This window comes from Neodiprion pinetum, chromosome 4, assembly GCF_021155775.2.
Source record: "Neodiprion pinetum isolate iyNeoPine1 chromosome 4, iyNeoPine1.2, whole genome shotgun sequence".
NCBI classification, from domain to species: domain Eukaryota; kingdom Metazoa; phylum Arthropoda; class Insecta; order Hymenoptera; family Diprionidae; genus Neodiprion; species Neodiprion pinetum.
In genome coordinates, this window is record NC_060235.2 from 6742738 (window position 1) to 6765465 (window position 22728).

The 22728-nt window shown below is 37.8% G+C and overlaps 2 protein-coding genes across 4 annotated transcripts in view; both read left to right on the top strand.

Annotated features, from left to right (window-relative positions):
• Orc2 (origin recognition complex subunit 2) overlaps positions 1–22728 on the top strand; it is a 142258-nt gene that overhangs the window by 77803 nt on the left and 41727 nt on the right. For all 3 annotated transcript variants that reach the window (XM_046624063.2, XM_046624064.2, XM_046624066.2), the window contains one exon: positions 15348–15408. The gene's annotated coding sequence lies outside the window, so the exon portion shown is untranslated. The remainder of the gene's footprint in view (positions 1–15347; positions 15409–22728) is intronic.
• Positions 15348–22728, top strand: part of rdx (BTB/POZ and MATH domain-containing protein rdx) — a 66628-nt gene continuing 59247 nt past the window's right edge. Inside the window, exon 1 of the mRNA XM_069135778.1 lies at positions 15348–15408. The gene's annotated coding sequence lies outside the window, so the exon portion shown is untranslated. The remainder of the gene's footprint in view (positions 15409–22728) is intronic.

Here is a 22728-nt window from a genome sequence, read left to right on the forward strand (position 1 = left end):
GGTGGATTTTTGATAAATCAATTCAAAAGTTATTTACTAACAAACAAGTACCCTTTCTTTGATCGAATATTGTACATTTTCATTCGAATACTCGCCAATTACACAAAGTCAATATTTTCGAAATATCCTGCGTATTTCTATAGCTATTGATACGTAGATTGGGTTTTTTTTTTATTTTTTTTTTTATTTTTTTCTCTTCCAGATTCAAATATGCAATTTGACTCGCGAGAATTGCGCCAGTGTCGCCATTTTTTAATATTGGTTGAGAACAATTTTATCTATTACACTTAAACACATGCCTGATAACTTCCTAAAATATGGTGAAAATGGTGAAAAAAGCGACTTTCTTTTGTTTTGACAGTGATGTTACCACTTGACGTAACGAAACATCAGGGAAACATTATTATTGCACAATTGTCGAACGACTTTTATAAGGAGTTGGCTTTTTAAGACAAGAGTACGTTTTGTTTATTATGGTTTGCTAAATTTCTCACATTTCTCCCTTTCACCTGGTAGATGTTCGAATCGAGAATCGAGCTTCGAGAGAAAGGGAAACGGGATAAATGAATTTATTACCTCACGGAGAGCAGGTGAATTTTTTCATACTCGTTCATGAACTGTCTTATTTATGTATAAACCGCGTTACGTTACAAGCAGTTGTATAAATTTGTACCAAGCGTTATACGGAGGCGGAGAATTTAACGGTTTAGCTGCACTTCCTGAACGTAGAAATCAGGCGTTGCTCGATACACGCGGTTGCATTGGCGATAATCGTGTAGGAGATAGCGATAACTTTAACAGAAAGCAACGCGTGGTTGACTCGATATGCGTTATTCATGATACAAAGTATCGTCGCGTACAGCAGGACGAACGCGCGAGTGAAAATAATTGCTGGGAAAATTCTCTCGTTCTCGAATATAAACTTGATATTCATTGAACCGAGGGCGGAGTTGAAGTTCCGAATTTGAAAAGTTCCGAAAGCGCCTAATTCCGAATTATTTAGCGGCGAAGGTTGAAGTAAAGTAATCAAACTTCGAAGAAACAACAAAGTTTCGAATGGTCGGACAGCCGGCGGATCAAAGTTCCGATATCTGAGATTCCGAAAATTCAAGTTTCGGTAGAGAAACATTCGGAAAAATAAAGTTTCGATACAGTAAAAGTCCGAAAATTAAAATATATCCACGCAGCGTAGTTCACTCAACTAGTGGGTGTGAAAAATGAGAGAAATTGAAAGTCGGAATGACCAGGATTTCGAACGTAAAAATATCGAAAATCCAAAACAACAAAAAGATCAAACTGGTGAAATTTCACTAAGCCAGAAACTTGCAGAACTGAAAATCTTGGATCATTCAATATTTCGATGTTTCGGATTTTTTAATTTTCTCATTTTTGCAATTTTGGAATTTTGACTTGTTCGAGTTATGCCCTTTCGGAATTTAGCCATTTCCGAACTTTGAGCGTCAGGCTTCGGACCATTCGAAACTTTGGCGTTTCGTCAAATTTTCATTTCTGTACTTCAAATTTCGCCACAAAAATTCGGAATTTGGCGCTTCTGAAATTTTTTAAATTCAAAATTTCAACCCCGCCTCATTCTATCGTACGTTAAACAAGTACGTCGTCATTAAATTTTTACAAATTTTCCACGTTTTCGATACGATTACGAAAATAGAATTTCGGATCGCACGAATCTCAGGTCCGCGCAATTATTGCGTTGCGTATAATCGTTCGATACTCTGTTTCAACTAATCGTACAAACATCTGATTCTTTTTATCTTCTAACAAATCCACTACTATGTTAACATATACACTGAACGGAAAAGAAAAGTGACTACCTAATTGAAATTTAAAGAAGTGAAAACTTGGTCAACGTTTTCGTTTCATTGTTTCTATTTCATATAACGTATATCTAGATCTCTTTCTCACTTGAATTTTGAACTTTCGCTGAAACAAATTCGCTTTGGGATATTCAGATCGAGTTATTGGATCTTCGGACGCTATTGAAGAACGCTATTATGGAAATTTTCACTTTACATTTCTGTTTTATACATTATCTGTTTCATTCATGGTATATATTCATCCATGGTTACCTTAAGAGTATTACATACGTGTATATGTATGCGTATACATATTTATGTATACGGATAATAGGCATGTACTCCTGCATGCGATTTCCTGACGTAATTTAGAAAGTTCGCGTTAGAGACATTTGCAACTGATTTCGCTTATGGCACGCTTACATATCGTTTACTGCGTTCCCCCTTCGTCCCTTCTTCTCTTCGTTGTTGTCTTCAGCTAGACCGCCGTTATATATACATATATATATATATGCGCGTATAACGCTTACATAGTTTATACAAATTTACACCGTCGAATGTTTCGCCACGGGTTTTCGGATCGAAACGATAACCGAGTGCCCCATTATTTTACCATACAAATTTCTGGCAGACTCTGCGATAAGAAGTATACGTATACGACAACGAAATTATTCGCAATTAAAGCAATTTGAATATATTTTCATTTCTTTATTTTTCAAATCAAGTCCGATCGTGTATATAAAATATACTTAAATGCATGCATCTGAGTGTATTATTTTGTATCCTGATCGCACATCATCTCTATACATAATTATATAACTATATAACTTACGTTATAGGTGTATAAACGGTTAATAAATTCTCGCTGTGAAAACGAAAATGAAGGTAAAAAGAAATGGAATTGACCGAATCGAGCGAATGGATTTCGTCGGTCGGTCGGTTAAAATTTATTGCATCACCGTAATTTTCTTTCTATTTTCGCTATTTTTGTCTACCGTCATTTTGAGCAGCAATTTGCCTGCCGGCAGGGGAGTAATTTTCAATGCTTGTAATTTCCATACGCAAGAAATTCATTGATCGTCCAAATGAGGTATTCATTCGCATCGAGTTAAGACTGTGAAAACACTTTGCAACACTGCGAAAAATTTCATTTGTTACAGTAACTAGAAAAATTTAGTAACACAGGTATCGTTAAAAAAAAACCGCTTGAATATTGTTGGCATTACGAAAAACGAAGTACGCCTAACCATTTTGCGCTATCGTCGATCCTTTTTTGGTTTTTGCAACGCAAAATCAGTTTCTTCGGTTCACTCTACTTTTTTAATTAAACAAGGCTTTAACGTCAATTTATCGTTGCACGAGCGTTAAATTTTCGCAACAGTTGCAAGAAAATATAGCAACAGTGATCGTAACGAGAAAGAATAGTAACGGATACTAGACTTTTCGGTAACAGCTAGAAAACTAATTTTCATTTTCTACTTAGAACAATATTTTTCGATTGCGGTAAAAAAATGAAAATAGTTGAGGACTGAGCGGTAACCGAAACTAAAAATTTCTCTCAGTGAAAATTTGTTCTTCTCTCTCTCTCTGCCTCTCTCTCTCTCTCTCTCTTCGCATTTTGCCGCCGACATCTCGATATTAACGCGGAAGATTGACGATGTATAATCGGACGACTTGAGTTGGTTATTTAGTTATTTAGGTTTCGTATAAATAGAATATCTGGCTCGAGTCCGCTCAGCCCTGCATCGGGGTAACTACACTGGCTGACACATCGGATACTTCAAATACACCGAATGCACCTTATGCGGTTAAATATATCCTCGATCTCGGCAGGAAACTGGGCTGGACAGGATATTGGCTGCGCATTGAGAGAGAATAGTCGTTGAATAGAGAAAGGAAAAAAAAAACGAAACGAAAGAAAGAAATTGTTTCGATCCACTAAATGCGGCCTTCACAAACGGTGAAACGAACATTTGATTGTTACAACAATTTAAAAGTTGCACGAATTATATTAAACGCAATTCCGTTGCTTGAATAATTGTTTAACACAAATACGAGGATATCTACAGTCGACGAATCATCGAGTTAAAGAATATGACAATCATTTTGTTAATCTGAATATCCTACTTTTTAATCCAAGAAATGAAACTTTTGATCTATGCAAGATCCTGTTCTGTTGGTTTAAAAACATCTCAGTTAACGGAACTTAATATTTAGATGAAAAAATTACAGCTAGGTACAAGAAATTGAACATTCAGTTTTGTGTAATGTTTCAATCATTGATTGAAACGAATTATTTGTTGACTCTAGTCTCATATCGTTGGGATAAACAAATTCTTAGGTTATAAAGTAAGGTAACGTTTCGTTATAATTATTCTAAATTTCTATCGACGAGACCGAATCATGGAATGAAAAGAAGTCCTGCAATTATTCGGAATGATGCCGATCGAGAATAATATTGAAATTTTCAACCTAATTACGACAGTCGATAGATTTTTCAGAAACGCATTTTTAGTCACCGATTAAACGCCGCGTGATTCTCTTCGGGATCCGAAGCATGGACATGAAGATTTCATCAGTATTTCAATAATTTGGAAGCAGTGAAAAAGCCGATGAAATAGTTCAGTTGACCAGTGAAATTCTCCCAATCGCCAAATTATTTATTCGACGTAAATATTTCGCTCATATCCAACAAGCTAAAAACTTGGATTTTATTACCTTCGTCTTTTCCCAGCTGCTTCACACGATCGACTTTAGTGGTTTTTTCTTTCAACGAACAAAATATTCAAAAGTAGCTGAACTCGTTAGCATATTCGTGATTGTAGATAGATTCGTTAAACTATTTGTATGAAAACAATTTTGTTGCAGTATAGACTGTTACATGCATTTGAATCAACAAAAGTATTTGCAGTTAGTCGATTAATATTCGCTGACTTGGATACGTAAGCGAAACAAGTAAGAAACTTAATTTGTTTCTTTCAATCGTCAAAAGTTCCCGACAAAAGGCACATTTAGTTCATTCAACCATACGTATTAAACAATGTAAATACAACTTTGAACGGAGAGAATAAAAATCACCTAGTCTGACGAAATCAATTTGTTCACTAAATCACATGCAGGGGTTGATTCAAAAGGATCAAATTTGACTCCGCGTAATACTGAATTATTTGACGATAAAAAATTACTTGTCGAAGCGATTGCTCGCATTTAAATGCAGGTAACTCGTTTGGTTTATTTGACCCGATAGAATTTGTCATGCTGACTACGGTGTATTTATTTTCACAAACTAACGATTAAAGCCACAATCAATTCATCCAATTGAATCGAGTCGGTTGATTCAACGACTTTTGTCTCTCCGTGCAGGCATTGTCGAATCAAAGTTATGAATTATTTACTACCCTGAAAGATCCAAAAAAAAAAAAATTAAAAAATTCTACTCAAAATTCAAAGATCTTATATCCAATAAAGAAACTACTTTCGACAGGGTAATAAATAAAAGTAAAAATCTGTCAAACATTCTTATTCTTATCGTTCTACGTCTTATAGGTCAGTTGACGATGTTTTCTGCTCGTTTCATTTCTTTTTTTCTTTATATTTCCGTCGATTTTTTCAACGAAAAATGAAATCGACCAAACATTTCGCAACCGATTATCTCATTGAATATAAAAACGACTCTCGGGATCTCGAGGCAATTTGAAACCCGTCTTCATTGTTTCCGTTCCTGTTACGGTTTCGACCGTTCGACCGTCTCGCGATTAGTAATCGCCGCTGTTCTACTCGTGCGTTATTAAATCCGAACACCCCGCTACTCGGTTTACGGCTTACGGTTTACATAATTGTCTGGTACAGGAAGTGAAAGCGAACCGTTACTGAAAATCCGAGCGGCGTATATGTGATATACTTTTACTCTTTGAAACCTGCAGCAGCTCGGCGAGCAAAGCCAATTTTACTTGTTTATACTCCGTGTGCGCTCTCTCTCTCTCTCTCTCTCTCTCTGTGCAGTGCTTTCACAGAGAAAACCGAGTCAAAGCCACCCGACTGTAGCTTTCGCGTGCTTTCAACCCTGTTTGTCCGAATCCCAGGCATATCGACAGTGTGCGCGCCAACCGATAGTGGGTAAAATATATCGGGGTACTAAAACAACGGTCAATAAGCGGGAACAACTCGATTCACCGATAAACTCGCCTTTTTTAACTTTCCGTCTTGCTGTTCCCACAGAAAAATGTGAGTTATTTTAATCGCCCCGAAAATGAAAAATTGAGCTCTCGCTAAATCTCTACGTTTTGTAGTTTGGAAAATCATTTCTAATCATTTTCGGATGGACGTACGTATGTGAGCAATTTTTTTGCTCGACGACATCTTGAGAACGAGTTACAGAATTTCAATGATTTTGGTCTGTATCAATGCGGTTTTTTCAAACTAAAAACTGATTAGATTTTCGTTTTGATCGTTTCGGTAATTTTTCAATTATTTAAAAAACAAAATTCGAAAAAATCCAGTAAAAGTGATGATATTTTGAGAATGGATAAATGGATTTGATGAAAAATTGCTACCGTATCGTTTTTTTCATCGCTTATCAAGAATCCAAGGTCAGATTTGCAAAATTTAAATTTGGCGTATTCAATAAGTGGACAAAAAAAGTACTATAAATATTTTGATTTTGGCGAATATTGATAATCGTCGGTTTGTTGGGTGGCTGATCACGTATTAGAAGTCGGATTGCGAAATCTTAAATGGCGATCCCATATTGCTAAAAAAAAATTTTAAATATACGCGTTTTGGTAGAAATTGGTAGGTGGAGGTTTTTTGGGGTCACCGAAAACGAATCCAAGGTCAGACTTCCAAAATTTGTAATGGTGGATCCGTCATGGTGGTTCAAAATACACAAAAAAAAATCGTCGTATTTTCACGTAATATGGTATCCGAGGGCCTTGAAATCGTTAATCATGAATCTGAATTTGTAGTTCGAAATTCGAATTGTATATTATGCTCTTTTTCTCTCTACGAACTTTGTACCGGCAGTGTGAAAACGGGAAGTCCGAAGGCTGGCTCGAAGCCAGTATAAAGTCATTTGTTTCGTATGCAGCTAAAATAACCGACTCGCGAATGGAAAGCTTTTCTTCTTTCAGGCGTACCATTTTTCATTCCTCGAGTTTTAGTCGTTTAGGAAATTTCGAGGTAAGAAAATGATATCATTGAACGGTAATTCGGTGGTAAATCAATAATTTGTTATAAACACATCGGGAAGATTGGAAAAATGCCAAAATTAAAAATTTATTTGAATATATGTCGTTTATCCGACGACTTTTTACGCGACGTGGTTTTGCCGAGCGATCAAGGTACGAAAGTTGAAAAGAAACGCGGTTAACGGCGTCGAGAAATTATTAGGTGTTGTGCCATCGAGTTTGCTGCGAAATCGTGACAACCGACGCGCCTTGACATCTCGCGAGTGGTTTCTTTATTCATTTATTTACTTTTTTTTTTTACACTTTTTGATTTTTTATCGATATATGCGCGCAAAGTATGCAACGCAAATTCTTTTACGTCGCAGTGTCCCTGATCATCGATCGGGCTATCCTGAAATCATTAGTGTCGAATATGCTTCCAGCAAATTTCGAACACTGTTTCATCTCGCGTGATTCAATCCTCTCCGAACCGTTGATTGACCTAGTAACTATTGAGGTCTGTTTGACGATTATTTAAGAATTCAATGAATGAAACAGTGTCATTTATGATAAATTTAATTGAACGATCGATTCTGAGGAAAAATGAAACAGTCGGATGTAACGACATCAGCAACAACGAAAAAAAAAACGACCACCAACGATTCATAAATCAGTTATAATTCAACTATAAACATCGAAACAAACAAAAAAGAAAAAAGAAACGACTACGATTCAATTTCTAGAACACATGTAACACGTACTTCATTTTCATATACCGTAACACATTCGTGTGACTCGATATTACAGAATCGAGCCAACTTGTTTGCGTTCTGACCTCACTTTTTATCAATCGAATGAGTGAAGTAACTCGATTTTCACACATGTTGCGCATAAAGCGTAATATCTGCGGAGAAAGAGGGAAAGAAAGAAGTAAAAAAAAAAAAAAAAAATGCATCAATTTTCTCTTAATTTTGCCCTCCGCGGGTTGTAAATAGATATTTTTTTTTACGTAGAACGTAGTTTAAAGTAAGAAAAGAAAAAAAAAAATTAGTAAAATTAATGCAAAGTCAAACAGCAACAGCGATAAATTTGATCATGATAATAGTAGAAAATAGATACGATCGTTTATTATACTATTCAAATTTATTTCATTGACCGCGATTCAAATTCAGTTACACGAGTCTTTTTCTGGTTGCGCGTATATGTTTTTACAATTTTTATTTTGATTAATCGCGCCTCGCGGTAGCGAAAAAAACGACCTTCCTCAATAAGTTTTAAGAAGAAAACGAGAAGGAACAAATGAACGTAGAGTTTGATAATGAAACGATGACGACGATGATGATAACGAGGTGGAGATTAGAGGAAGAGAGAAAGACGAGATAAATGAAAAGTGTGTAATTCGCATTATCTACAAACGCCTACATGAGTGTTTGGTTAATGCCGGGTACAACACGAATATTTGTGCGTATTCACGTGTATGGAGACCAACTTGGAGCAGTCACGTTATTACAGCAATGAAGTGTTGAGTAACTCGTAAAATTCGAGTCAGTCACTCTCTCGTTTCGCGCTGCTTGAGAAAAACAGAAGATCCATCCATCCATCCATCCATCCATCCATCCATTCATTCACTCATTCATTCATTCATTCGTATGTGAAACGACACTGCAGGAACACCAGTAGCACCGGCATCATCAGCAAAAGCAACAGCAGTTTGAATATTCGAGGACGACTTTCGATTCTTCTTTCAATTACACGCAGTAATGACAGCCTCAAACTATTCAATAGACTTGTGCAAGGGATTGAGCTGCGAATCTATGGAGAAACATCTCGAAGACAGATTCTTGTTGCTGTTAAACCCGTCCTTTCATCCTTAAACAAACTGTTCCGTTATTTACGTTCTTTATTTAAATGGCATTCGGTATCTTGCATTAAATGTTCGACGAACGAATTAAACTCTGAATAATATGTATGGTGAAAACAGAGCTACGTTAAGGAGGCCTGATCGTTTGGGTTTCGAGACTTGCTTATATTTGTCTCGTTCTTTTTTTCAACAGTTCCAATTTATGGGGCGATTAAAATGACTTTTACTATCATGAACTTCGACTTGGGAACAATTTATTATACGGTACTTGTACGTCGTGTACGTAATTGAACCGCGTGTGCGGCTTGCTTGCTTTTCATTAAGTACTTCGCGGAATTACCCGTGCAAAATTTGATTCACGACGTTGTAGGTCTAACGCTAAAGTTTATTGATTGTTCCCAGTCCCGAGGTGTCACTGATGTTAAACCTGCCGCGGAAAAGACAATTTATTATACTCTTGGTGCACAGAATTTTTTTGCCCTCAGCTCAGAAAATTCTGTAACTATAATAGAGGAACGACATACACTGAGAAAAATTTCATTTGTTACAGTAACTAGAAAAATTCAGTAAAACAGGTATCGTTGAAGAAACTGTCGAGTTGTAGTTTAACTGTTAAGTCTTTTTAAGTTGTATTGCCGAATTCGGCTAGTCGTACACGTCTTCCTTGTTCCGAGCTACCAAATCGTTTTATTTAAACTTTGGAAAACGACAGGGCTTGTGAGTGTGATTACGTGGTTATTAAGAAAAGTTCGGGAAATTGATGAAAAAATGCGAAAAATATATACAAAATTACAAAATTCCGGCTACTTTTTTTAACACATTGCACATCGTACACGCGATATCGTAATGTTGAGTTACCGTTCCAAAACCTGTTTCCCTTCCCCTTCTAACTTTCAGACCAAATACGTGTCCAGGTATAAGGTAGGAATAATAATCGGGGGAGGAAATAAGAGAAGAGGAGGTACGTTCCCATCATCCGTGAGCGAAGGGACCCTCCAAGAATCGAAACGAATCCCCTATCGCCCTCCGACGAAGGGCTGAATTCTCTTCCCCTCCGGAAGGCCGACGAACCCTCCTGCGGTGCAGCACAAACCCCGAATTTCTAGGACCGAGGGCTGCACAGGTTATTCATCCAGTTTCTCCCGGGTCCGAACCCCGAAGCCCAGCACCATCGTCTCTTCATCGTCTCCCTTCCGCACCCCGGCATCTGCGGCCATTCTGCAGGCCGAGCTTCTCCGCTCCTTCGCTTCCATGGCTTCGAACCACCAAATCCGGTTCGGTATAGAATAACGAAACGTGGGCGAACCCCTGCCGACGTCCATCTGTCCGTTGCGCAGTTTGCCACCTGCGCGTGGTTTCGTTAGCTTTTCATTCGAATATTACAGGGCTCTCCTTTTACCTTGAGAGCTTTGCTTCTCGACTGACGGACGAACCTTCGAAGAGGGTGTATTCGAAGGGACTGTTAGACTTTGTTTAGGGTCTTTTTTGATTGTCCAGTTTCACCGCGTCGATTTTGATCTCGTCATTTCAGGTTCTGTTGGACACGGTATGGGGGCGGTAAAAAAATCTGGAATACAGGCTGAAAGGTGCATCATTTGCGGTCAATATGGCTGAACCTATTCCTGAAGTTGGAAGTATGACCTCGATGCAAATCTGTCACATTATCTACAACCTTGATTAATTTTGTTCAAAAAGTTGAAGACACGTTGGAGTAAGCAAATGGGATTCTATACTTTCTTCTTCTTATGTTCAATGAAGTCGTTTCAGACATTGGGAAATTATAGAGTTTGCAATTGTATCTTTACGACCGCTGTAAAGAAGAAGTTTCGAAAATTGATAGAAACAGTATAAATATTTGGAACTGGATTCTAACTTGCTTCGAGGTTACGTCATGCTGATGTTAAGTTGAATTCCATATCGGTAGAAGAAAAAGAATTTCTTCTTGTCGCAAAACGCTGTGCGTGTGAGAATCGAAACTATTTAAAGCCTATCGTTCTTCTGCCTAGATGCAAAGTAGCGAACATGAGGTTTGATTTTTACTCTCATAGGTATTTAACTTTTTAAAACGAAATTTACGCGCGTCTGTGAATGTCAACGAGCATTACGTAATCGTAAATATATTCAGGAACTGCTTTTTTCCGATACCTTAATGCCTCAAGTGTTCTAAAGTGACTCATCCTTGGCACTTTAATTCTGTGACCACGATCTTGCGCACTCGTGGAAATGGAAAGAAAACACTCGATATTGATTAACCAAAAGACAAAGGTGCCAATCTTTGTTATGGTTCATTTCTCGTAATTTCTAAACACAAGCTGACGCAAAGCGTGTGTAGAAGTGGCCGGAAGTGATCGAGGTGTGAGATAACAGGTAACCGTATTATCGACGTGTTAAAGGCCAAGGCAGACAGGATGGATAATTGACGTAAATCGTCACCAGATCACCGTGAGTCTAGATGCGTATAAGATGCGAAATGCTGGATCGAAACCTGTAATAAAACTTAAATAGTAATTACAGCGATTCTCACTGTATAAAATCGTCGTAATTCGTAGTTTTTGTCCAACTATTTCAAAGTTGGAACAGAGACGCGCGTCTCAATTTTAAATTCCAAAATCCTCGCTCGGCTCTTCCTCCTTCTCGTAATGTCGAATAATAAAAAGAAAGAGAAGTAGGTTGACCAAATATTGCAAGGTTGTAAAATGTATATATATATATATATACACGAAACCATAGTCCGAATGGAGCGAGGATTTCCCTGCAGTCGCGGCGAAGTTTCGCAAGGAATTGGAGACGGTTTGGAACCGCTTAAATCAGCAGAATTTCGTAACTGCACCGGCAGAAACGAAATTCCACTTTGAAACTCGGTCGCCCACACGCAAAGCGTGCACCTTGGCGCTACACCCAACTGCCCGCGTGATATTCGTGAAACGGATGCAATTAGAGGAGAATTAAGAACGGGGTATAACTCTGTGGGTCATCACAGGTCGCGGCCGGTCGTAGGTGATTTGACTAATGACGCGACCGGCCGATCTTTGATCCAGAACCGTTTCCTGGCCCACGCTGGAATCCTCCTTACCTCATTCGGTCAGCCTGATTGGAAACTCCGATGCGAATCCCATGATTAATGGTCAAGAATCACTGCTACAACAACGTCGAAAGCTGGACCGTTGCACATTACAATCAACGTGCACTGTCCTCCGAATGAGCACCACCCTGTCCAAGGAACTTGGTGTTACTCAGTTACGAAGAAACAATAATTTCTGTGTATCCATTGAAGGCTCGACTTGCTCCACATAAGTCTGGGTGTAATAAAGGAAAGTATAACCGATCGGCGGTGATTCGTGAACCGTTCGATGCCCAGGTCCGTACTTACCACCTTCGTAAATGTGGTATACCTACAGTGTAGTATACACGTGTACTTGAATGACTAAAAAAATCGGAACACAATAGATCAGGGTCACAAGCTTCCGGTACCGTTCTTACACTTGCGTGTTGTAGATTTCACTTCGCTGACTGACAATGACCAGGTCTAGGCAGCAGCGTTTGTTATACGTGAACGAGAATATGGGCTCGATCTCATTGTCGGCTTCGTCAATAACATTGGGTCACATAAATGCAGCTCAACTCGCACACCGAGACGATACTTGACTCTGTGTTTACACAGGCGTGTTAGTGACGCGAGCCTAGATATGGATAAGCGTGGTACGTTCTGCGTCTATTCAGGACAGGGCCGTGCTGAGGAGAACCTCCAGACGATGGTCGCTTTGAAGTCAATTTTCCTATAGTAGTCGAGAGATTGAGCTCGCACGGCCCGTTCTCTGTGGTTGGTTATGGATGTTCTATTTCAGTAGACTTATCTTGCTTTTCGCCTCGGCTTCTTCTACTACTTCTCCTTCACCTTTGATGATTCTTATCAATTGCACCAGGGGTACCTTGCGAGATTCAATTTGTTATCTTTGTTTCTCGATACAGCCCTGATCACCTGGACTCCTCTGGTTTTATTGCCCACTTACCGAAGGTTCTCTATAAACGTTTGACAATCGATTCTTTCAATCTAATTGTCAGTTCACAACAAAGAGCACAAGTATTGGGTATCGTTGATTGACAACTCAGAATTTTTTGTAGAAGAGATCTAAGGAGAACTATATAAAGAAAGACTGTACTGTTTATAGTAGTCGTAGTCTCTCCGACATTTCAAACAGACTTTATACATCTGTCTCGTTACCAGCGGCATTGAACCGTTCGCAAATAAAGCAATTTCATACGTGTCCATATCCTTGTGTTTGTCTTATATCGGCCGATTGTATTGTCGATTACCGACGTTATTCCAATCTTTAATTACCTCTACGGAATTCGGCTATTCCAATCCGCCCATCCTTGAAGCTATTCTTCACGCCTGCAAAGCTCATTCGCGATGTGCATCTTATTTTCACATCTATGATATTATTCCTGCCTCTGAATATATGGAATGGATCCCTCCTGTATTCGGATACTTTTCTTACCACAAACAAAGAACTTGGTTCGAGAGCCGACCACTTCTTGTGCAATGATCTTCAAGTATTCTTATAACCAGTTTGGTAACAACATTCGGAATCTTCGATAGTTCATGGATAGGCTATGGTCGAAATGAACTTGGATATCTAGGACCCCTGGAGATCGATAGATTCGACTTACATAATCTGCTAAGTAACCAGTCTTGGCCTTTAAAGAGGATGGACGTCTTCGAACTCACCACAACACTGGGTACCTATCGAATTTATACGGATACGTGTTTATTCCGAACTACGTGAAAGTGAGTGTTTTGAAACGAAGTTATGAAAGCGAGCAAATATACGTTGAGAAAGAGAAAGAGAGAGATATAGAGATAGAGTGAAAACGGTCTTAAAACTTTGAGATCTCAGTCAGGGAAACTTAGAATTCTTATGAATTGCTCAGCTGTTGGACATCCCGAAAAATCTGAACACTCCAAGATTCAACTGTTCCGTGAAGTCAGGATCCCTGATTACTCGGTGACCCGATACTTGACTTTCTACGTATTTCCTACAGTAAATAGAACTGACGGTGTTTTCATGATTCGATTGAAGAAGGACACGACAATGAGAATGGGTTGAAACAAGGCTGTTATTACTCGAAAAACGACCACTACACGGTCTGTCCGGACGGTAACAGTTTTGAGGTAAAAGGTGTCCATCATGCAGACTAGGCGCACAATGAGTCTCCGACATGATATGGGCGCATACATAACGCCGAGTCCGTTGCGGTTCGCGTCTCGTAAATGTTGTCCTGTGCTGTGTGAAGAGAGCTGACCTACTGCAGTAAGTGGCTCAGGGCCGTTTTGGTGCCCAAATTCTCCCCACTAGGCGTTTCGGTCCCTCTTTCTCTCTCCGATCGGCTTTCGATTTTCCTTCTCCATCTCTCTTTCTCTCCGTTGGGGAGAAAATTAGACGTTGAAAAAAGCGATATCCCCCCCCCCCCCCCCCCCCCCCCCCCCATCAACATCCTCTCTCGTCTATCTCTCTCGACTTTTTTTTCCTTTTCGCTTGTTCGAAGTCTTTCTCTCACTCTCTCTCTGTCTCTCTCTCTCTCTCTCTCTCTTTCTCTCTCTAGTCGCGTTACATCGAACGTACTTCCACGTCTGGAACACCGGCGTGTGTGAAGACGCTTTCTCTAGTCGCTCTCGCTTCGGCTTCTTTATCCCTTCCTTGTGGCGTTCAGCCCCTTGTTTCCTTTCCTTTCCTTTCCCTGCCTTCCCTTTCCTTCCCTTTGTCCCTCAGACGACTGTCCAACTGGCAGTCCGCCTAGATATCACAAACACGAAACGTGTGTGTCCCAACACCGCAGCAGGTCAATCAAGGAAACCAGACGGAGTAATTGAATCCATAAATTCGCTCCTCTCGAATCACGGCTCAAGTTTTAACAACTCGTTCAACAAAACCGTGACGAACGAATGAAACTAGTTTAATAGGTTATGTTACTGGATACTAGAAAGTCATGTCCTTCTAGGCGCGGATACCACAGGCACGATATTCGGATCGCGGGAAATTCTCGAGACCTTTCAGGTTTCGAAACACGCACCCAATGATACCGCACTCGCTTCATTCTCTAGTTTTCTACAATCGAACGATTATCCAGCCCGTTATTGACTATTAATCGACGAAACTTGACGACGACGATGATCGTTTAGTGCCGTATGTACGGACGATACCTTTATCTCTCGTTTCCGGCAAAAGTGCATCGTGAGAAATGGAAGGATGAGAAAGAACTCTCTGTCCATGAATTCAATATTATTTACTAACAATTATCAATACAGTGTGTAAAATTGACTATTGCGTTGTTACATGTAAATAAATAATTTTTAGTCCATGCTTTTTCATTCTCACGCAACAATGTAGGTACATAAGAAAGAAAAAAAAAAATAAAATGACACGATGATCAACCCTCCACATCTGTATTTCGGTGGTTTAATTTTGAGTTCATTTTTTACCTATTCTTTATTACGTTTGATTTCAGATACGCTTTGTTTGAGTCGTCCTCAGGCCTTGTTGTCTGATAGAAAGCGATATGTCTCTCCGTAAGTAATATACATTTTGTTCATTCACTTATAATATACGATACACATTATATTCATTGCATTCTTTATTCACCTATTTATTTATTTAATCGCTATTTCTGTGTGTATAAACGTTAATCGATTCCAAAATGGGTTTGAAACAAGTCGAAAATTATAGGAAAGTTTAGTGTGTACCTGTACGGTGTTCCTGATTCAAGGATGTACGATAAACATCGATGCGAAATAAAAGAACGACTTTAAAGAGACGCAGATTTAAATACTAATTGTTGAGTAATTGAAATATTCAATCAATTTATCAGTTTCTTCATATTCTAACACGTTTTTTCACTGTAGACGTACGATTTTGTACAGTGTGCTATGCGAGTTACAAAATACAAGGTTGGTGTACTCATATCGCAGTCTAATTCCACCAAGAGCTGTTCATCACGTAGGTATACTTCCATTTGCGTGAAACTATCCTTGATTGCGTTTTACAACAGGTATAATTAATTTTCCCACATGGCAGGAAACCTCGAATCTCACACGAGCCAACTTACTGGCCTTTACAAAAACATGTCGTTACGATACTTCGGGGCTGCAAATATCCGTAGGTCGATTTTAGTCTCGGTTTTTATTAATTTATTTAAAGAAAAAGTTTTTTTTTTTATCGTGGAAAAAACGAACAATATTTTAAACGAAGATCTTGAGTAAAGAATAAATAATTTACGGTTATCTCGGAACAAGATTAGCAAAATTTATTGACTTCTCAAATTTTTTAAACCCGATTTCGGATTCTAATCAGTGAACGCAAAATTCACAGAACACTATATTGTTACAAAAGTCGACTAAGCACAATAACGTGTGACTCAAAAGATTAAACGCAGTATCTGAATCTTGAATACAATTTTGAAAATAAAATATTGAACATCTTAAGACAGCATTTCAACAATATTTCACAATATTTACATTCAGTCTGCAAAATTGAATCTTATAATATAAAAATCTTGACGTCTTATTTTTGCGCAAGCACTGTTGTTAATAATATTTTTCTTTTACCGTTTGTGAAAACACTAAGCATCGTTAGGGCATGACGTTGTTTTCACTTGGACGAATATACAGAGTAACGTAGGTATAGAGATTGGGAATTGCGAGTAATCGGAGCCAATCAATCGCTGAAGGGTAAGCAGCGTGCAAATACACGCGCAAAAGCCTCACGAACGAAATCGAATCGCGACAGCCTCCACGAGTTATTTCAGTCTACTCGGACGAAAGGACGAACAGAGACGTCGCCGATACGTCGGTACGTCTTGAATCGACCCGGTGTTATTCAAGGTCGGCCGCATGGGGGACGAAATGTGGAGAATCGTTAAACCGAAGTTACAATAATCGCCAAGTTGAAATTCCTAAAGTTGATGCAATTTGACGGGTAAATTTTTCAGGGTTTTCCAAAAATCTAAGTTTTTTTTTTTTTTAAATTTCGTTCTCGTTAGGAACGTTATGTATTCAAGAATATACACGGAAAATTTCATCTCGATCCGATAAATGGTCTCGAAGTTACGCGCGCATTTGCAAAAACGCCCCGGAGCGTTTGAAAGTGCTTTTGAAACTTGGAACGCGTTTTTCTCAAAACTATGTTTTCAAAGTCGGATTTGCAAAGCAAGATTTGTCGGAAACGGTTGAATCGATCGGTCTCAAATTTTCACACAAGCTTTATGAATATATTTTTCAGTCCTTGATCGAACGGTTTTTCTCACAGATAAATATTTTCCATTTTACAAACAAATTGCGGCGAAATTTTTTTTTTTGTAAAGCCGCCGTTTTGTTATAAATTAATATTTTACTTATTCCTTCGATCAAAGATCAGATAATACCTTGTATTAACTAAATATTTTTTTTTTCATTTCGAATGACTCAGTCAAAAAATATCTTACCTCAAGAGGCCTTTTTTTTACAAGTACTCTCAGAGATCGGCTATAACAGATTTAAAAATCATTACTTTTAGAAATAAAAAATTTTAGAATACGAATGTCGAAGAAAATGAAAGCTCAGTAGATGAGTGTTTTTTTCCCTGTAGAAAACGAAAATCATGAATACTGTACGCAGAATCGGGAAAACAAAGCACAGAGGATGATTCAAAAAAATTTATTTCATATTCAAACCTGAATACGAGTCGAGATTTGAAATGTTATTTATGCGATTGTAAATATTTGATTTACAAGCTAATACTTTGAAAGCTTATGATTTAGAATCGTATATATTAGTAAAGAGAATAAAATCTTGGTATCAAAAGTCCCGTAATATAGATTAACTATGTATATGGTTAAAATCATTCTCTCAATTTATCGAAAATTGTACGATAGAATTGTGTTGAATTGAATTTTCTGCAACATAGTGGATGATTATACGCGTTAGAATTATTAACATTCTCTCTTGTGTAAATATCTTACATTCTACTAAGTTGAGCGCGTGTATAGCGTAATTAATCAGGGCAGATCTTTAGATCGGAGGGGATAAAAAAAAGTAGCGAATTACACCGCTGATGAAACGACGCAGCTCATCAATAACCACGGATCATTGGATCAGGCTGAAGAATCAATAGTTTCCATCAATTCTCCTCAACGTCGGTCATGGTAATCTTGTTCTGCTTTTCCTGGAGTAAAACACGTAGGTCTCGACGTGAAACGAAAACGTCGAATTTGGTAAAACCGATGAACACAATCAGATAGATAATGAAACATCGGAGGAAAATTCGGAGGAAATTTTCAAGCGGACACACAGAGTTGATTTTGAATTTCAGGAAATGGTCTCAAGGAAAGGAAGCTTGATCGTCTCTGACTGAAAGGAATTCTTTCATTCTAGTGATTTTCCTCTGTAGTTAATTCGTCAATTATTTCCTATCGCGGCAAGTGTCAATCAGGTCATACAAACATCCTGTTTTAACTGCTGTTAGGTTAAAAGATAAGTTCGAAGAAAATTAGTGATGTAATCCAAACGTTCAAAGATAATGCAGCTCGATCTATTTAACGTAAATTTTATTAAAAAATAATACTGTGATCCGAAAAGAAAAAATGTTGAATACTGAATTTCGAATTTAAACGTCCTGATTCGTTAACAATGTCAAAGAGAGTTATCATTATTTTACTGTTGTCAAAAAAAAAAAACACAAAGAAAAAACAAAAAAAAAAAAAAAAAAACGAATGTGACAAGTTATTCAAACATAAAAATAATACAAAATGGTGTGAAAATGTGATTGATTCGATATTGTAGATAAGTAATGAGGCGTTTTTAGTTAAACTTTAGTATCGTTGAATTTATAAGTTTTTCGGTTAGATGTAACTAAATCAACTTCAATGACACTTTTTAAAGCATTGTTTTACAGTGGTTTTGTTTTGACCAACACTTTTCGAGTTTAAAACACATTATTTTTTTTTTTTTTTTGTAAATTTTAAAGCAACAGAGAGTGAGTGACGAGTCGTTACAGTCTATACGAATTTGATATTGTATTTTTTAGACTCGCACAGGCAACGTGTAAGTTATTTCCGTAACCCAATTCATTTTGCTTAAGCCAAGCTAGTCGACGAAGTCAGTCCCGTCTCTCTAGACGCCAACCGATAAGCGTGCAATTTTCAGCTCCCCTGTCCTTGGATTTAAATTCGTTGTCCCAAGTGACCGAACGCTCCGGATTATCGCAATGAAATTCGCGTTTGCGAAACGAAACTGTTCGTCGAGCTTCTCGAGGCTTTTCTACGAGAACGTTGTCAATTTTTGGCATCACTTTTCGCGTATTATCATCATCAACCCTTATAGAAATTGTCGTCAGCTAGCTTTGATGAAAGTGAGGAAAAAAGAATTTGGAAATCGTCGTACATCTCTAATGTGAATATGATTTTCATCAAAATTTGAGATATTGTCGTAATTTTCAAATCATCCCGAATAATACGCAATGAAAACGAAAATTTAACGATTAGCAAAGGTTTGCGAACAATTTTTAGCATTTAAGCATGAAGTGGTCAGGGAATTTTTGAAAATCTGGAAATGTCATGGAATTCTGAAATTCCGGAACAATCAAGTAAATGTCAGGAGTTTTTGCGGAAAGTCAGGGAATCGTTCACTACATTTTTTTCTTTTCGTAAAAATACGTCCCGCAATTTTTTCAAGCTTTAGATAAATTACATCGAATACAAATTTGTTTTACCTTCGCCGGAAGGTTCTCTTCGAACTTTGAATATTCCTAAATGTTACCTTACAAACTGATTGTGCACATTAACTAAATTGGACCGTGTGATCCAAGTGACAGTTCGTACTTTCATAAAAAAATAAATTATATGGAAAATATGTATTTTTTTTTTTTTTTTATCTATATTTCGTAAAACCGGTTTATTCAAATTGTTCATGGAAAATTATGAGATTTTTGTCTGGAAAACCTGAAAAATTCATGGAATTTCGCGATCGAGATTTAGTGGGACATAAATGAAATTGGTATACGTAAACTGTATTGAAACTCGGAAACGGTTTTCGTATTATACAGTTTCCTAATAATTCTGAAAGCTTCCGCGGACTGAATATGGTTTTACGTTTTCTGCAAAACGAGCTGCATACGTAGCTAGTTTCTAGTTTCTAGTTTCGAGAAGCTGCGTCGGCGTGTTCAAAGGATTTAGATGAAATTTTGGAACACAAGTTTGATCGTAACGACTCTGCTGTTTTTACAACATTCGTTTCCCGATCGACAATATCTGAAACTAGGCCAAGAAAAAAATCTAAAGATAGTACTTTTCAGGTATATCAATCTGGAAACTTGATCTGAGGACGATTCGATGACGCTAAATCGAACGTTGATAACATTTTTGCAATCAACCACCGAGATAGTTATAAAAAAAAGGGTTAAACCGTCTAATTCAGAGAATAATAACTTTATCAACAAAAGTTGTTGGGGACAAAAAACAAACAAAAAAAAAAACAACACAAAAACGCATTCTATGTTCATCTTCGTATCTTCAAAAATAAAATAGAAAAAACCGAATGAAAATTCATAGCTTTGAATGAAAACTTTAAGGTTTTTTCGTTTTTTTTTTCCTCCCCTATTTTTGAAGATACGAAGATGAACGTAGGACACTTTTCTAGGTTTTTTTTGTTTTTTTTTTTTGTGTTTCCCAAAAACTTTTGTTTAACATATTCTTTGACAAAGTTATTAATTTCCGAATTGAACGGTTTTGCCCTTTTCTTTTATCATTCTCTCGGGGGTTGGTTGTAAAATCATTATCACCATTCCATTCGGCGTCATCATCGAATTACCCTTAAATCAAGTTTGTGGATTCATACTAAAAAAAAAAAAAAAACTACCTACATGGTTATTTACTGATCTTATAGACAAGTATCCTTGAATCTTGGCACGAGCAAAAAATCCTACACCTCGGTTCAATCGATTCACCGTTTCTATTTTTCTTTTCACAACATTTTTCTCAGCCTCTCTTTATTCCTCTTCAATCTCACGTCACTGTCTGTGACAAGACATTCCAACCAATTTCTTGGCGTGCTTGAAATTCCTTCCGATTACATGACCAGCTCATTTCATTTTACTCGCGTACGAATTCCGACTGCGCATTTTTTATTCTATTTCCATTCGTTTGAAACTAAAATATATTCAAGTTCAACGCAAGTTTAAGTTAAATACGAAAACATAGTCTTAGAAAAATAATCGACGTGATATCAATTGAACAATAAGTGGACTGAAAAATTCAAAAACGTAACAATGTTCTTTAGCTATATTTTCGTGAGATTAATTTTAAACTGCAGAGAAAAACTGATATTTATTTGAGCTACCCAGTTATGGAAAACGTGTTTTTCCCCCCTTCTTTCACTTTACAGTAATAGATTGTAGTAGGATTGGATAAAGATTATGGAAAAAGTGTAGCAAAAGGATTGAATGTTTTTGAGAATTAAATTAATTGAGCTCCCTTATAACATTCAAATTGTTCTGATTAATTTCATTCCAAATTTGAAACGAACAAAAAACATATCGTTCCCATATCACACTTGTGGCTTACCCAAAATTTGGACAATGAAATAAGAATCATATGCGCTTGGGTATTGCACAAAAATTAAATAATTTGGGTTGAAGAGCTAAAAGTAAGAAAATTCTAAAAATTAACAAATAGCGTACAAATTTCGTTAACTTTGTTCTCACGTTCTTACACGGTCGATATATTAATATTAGACGAAAAAACATCTCCCTCTCGAATTTCGGCCGGAATAATTTTGACAAGGCTACCGAATCTGGATTGTAATACATACCGGGAGAATCTCTTGAAACTTGAAAATCAACAGCGCATGCGCGAGTTTTATCGGCTGTTCATTGCAGGCTGGCCATCCCGAGTTTCAGCCGTTAAACTGTTTCTGACGGCGAAGCAGTTGATACGAATTTTCGAGGTTAGAATCTCAAATAATCGAGGCAGTGACTCGGAAAGGTTTGGGAATCATTTGTTGTCGGGTCGGAGAGTCGATTCTTCAAAGAACGGTCAGAATTCAACGCTTACGCTCTTTGAAAATTCAAACGTACACATTTTGCGTAGGTTGGCTCGCCTGCGTCGCGGACAAGAATATCGCCGCGGGAAGATTTGGCCGACCAATGAGATTGAATTGCTCGGCGCATGCGCGGTTGATTTTCAAGTTTCAAGAGATCGTCCCGGCATACGATGACGTCGGCGACGTTAGCTCGCGAGAATTGGCCGGAAAGCCGCGAGGCAAGGACATGGCTTGGCCATCTGCGTATAACGTGGCACTCGGTGCGCCTGACTACATGCCAGATACCCGAGTATCCACGTGTCCCACGTGACCCAAGATGCCCATGCCTCGCTGCCTGACCTTACACGATCCACCGCGCTCAGCCTTATCTAGAGGTATGTTACACACATACAACGCGTCCGCCTTCAGGCTTACACGTGCACGCGGTGCCGCCTGTTACTACATACAACCGGTAAATACGCGCATAATTAACTTGGAAAAATTCTAGGAATAGCTATTTTCATTTGACAGGAACAACAACTTGAGTCCTCGTATACTTTGGCACGTTACGTACAATTTAATGATACTAGGGGTTGAATATTTTTTCTTATATCAAATTATATCACTTGTTTAATGAAAATTATGAAAACACCCTTGTCGCATTGAAATTATCTTGGGTGTGAAACATTTCTTTGGTTTTTTTTTATTTATGGCTGTTTTCAGACGTGATAAATTTTTTTTTTTGTTCTCCAAGTAGTATGTCATTCTGTAGGTCACGACAAGTAACGGACGTTTTTTTTTTCTACCATGATTTACGAAGCGGTTTGGGAGATAATAATG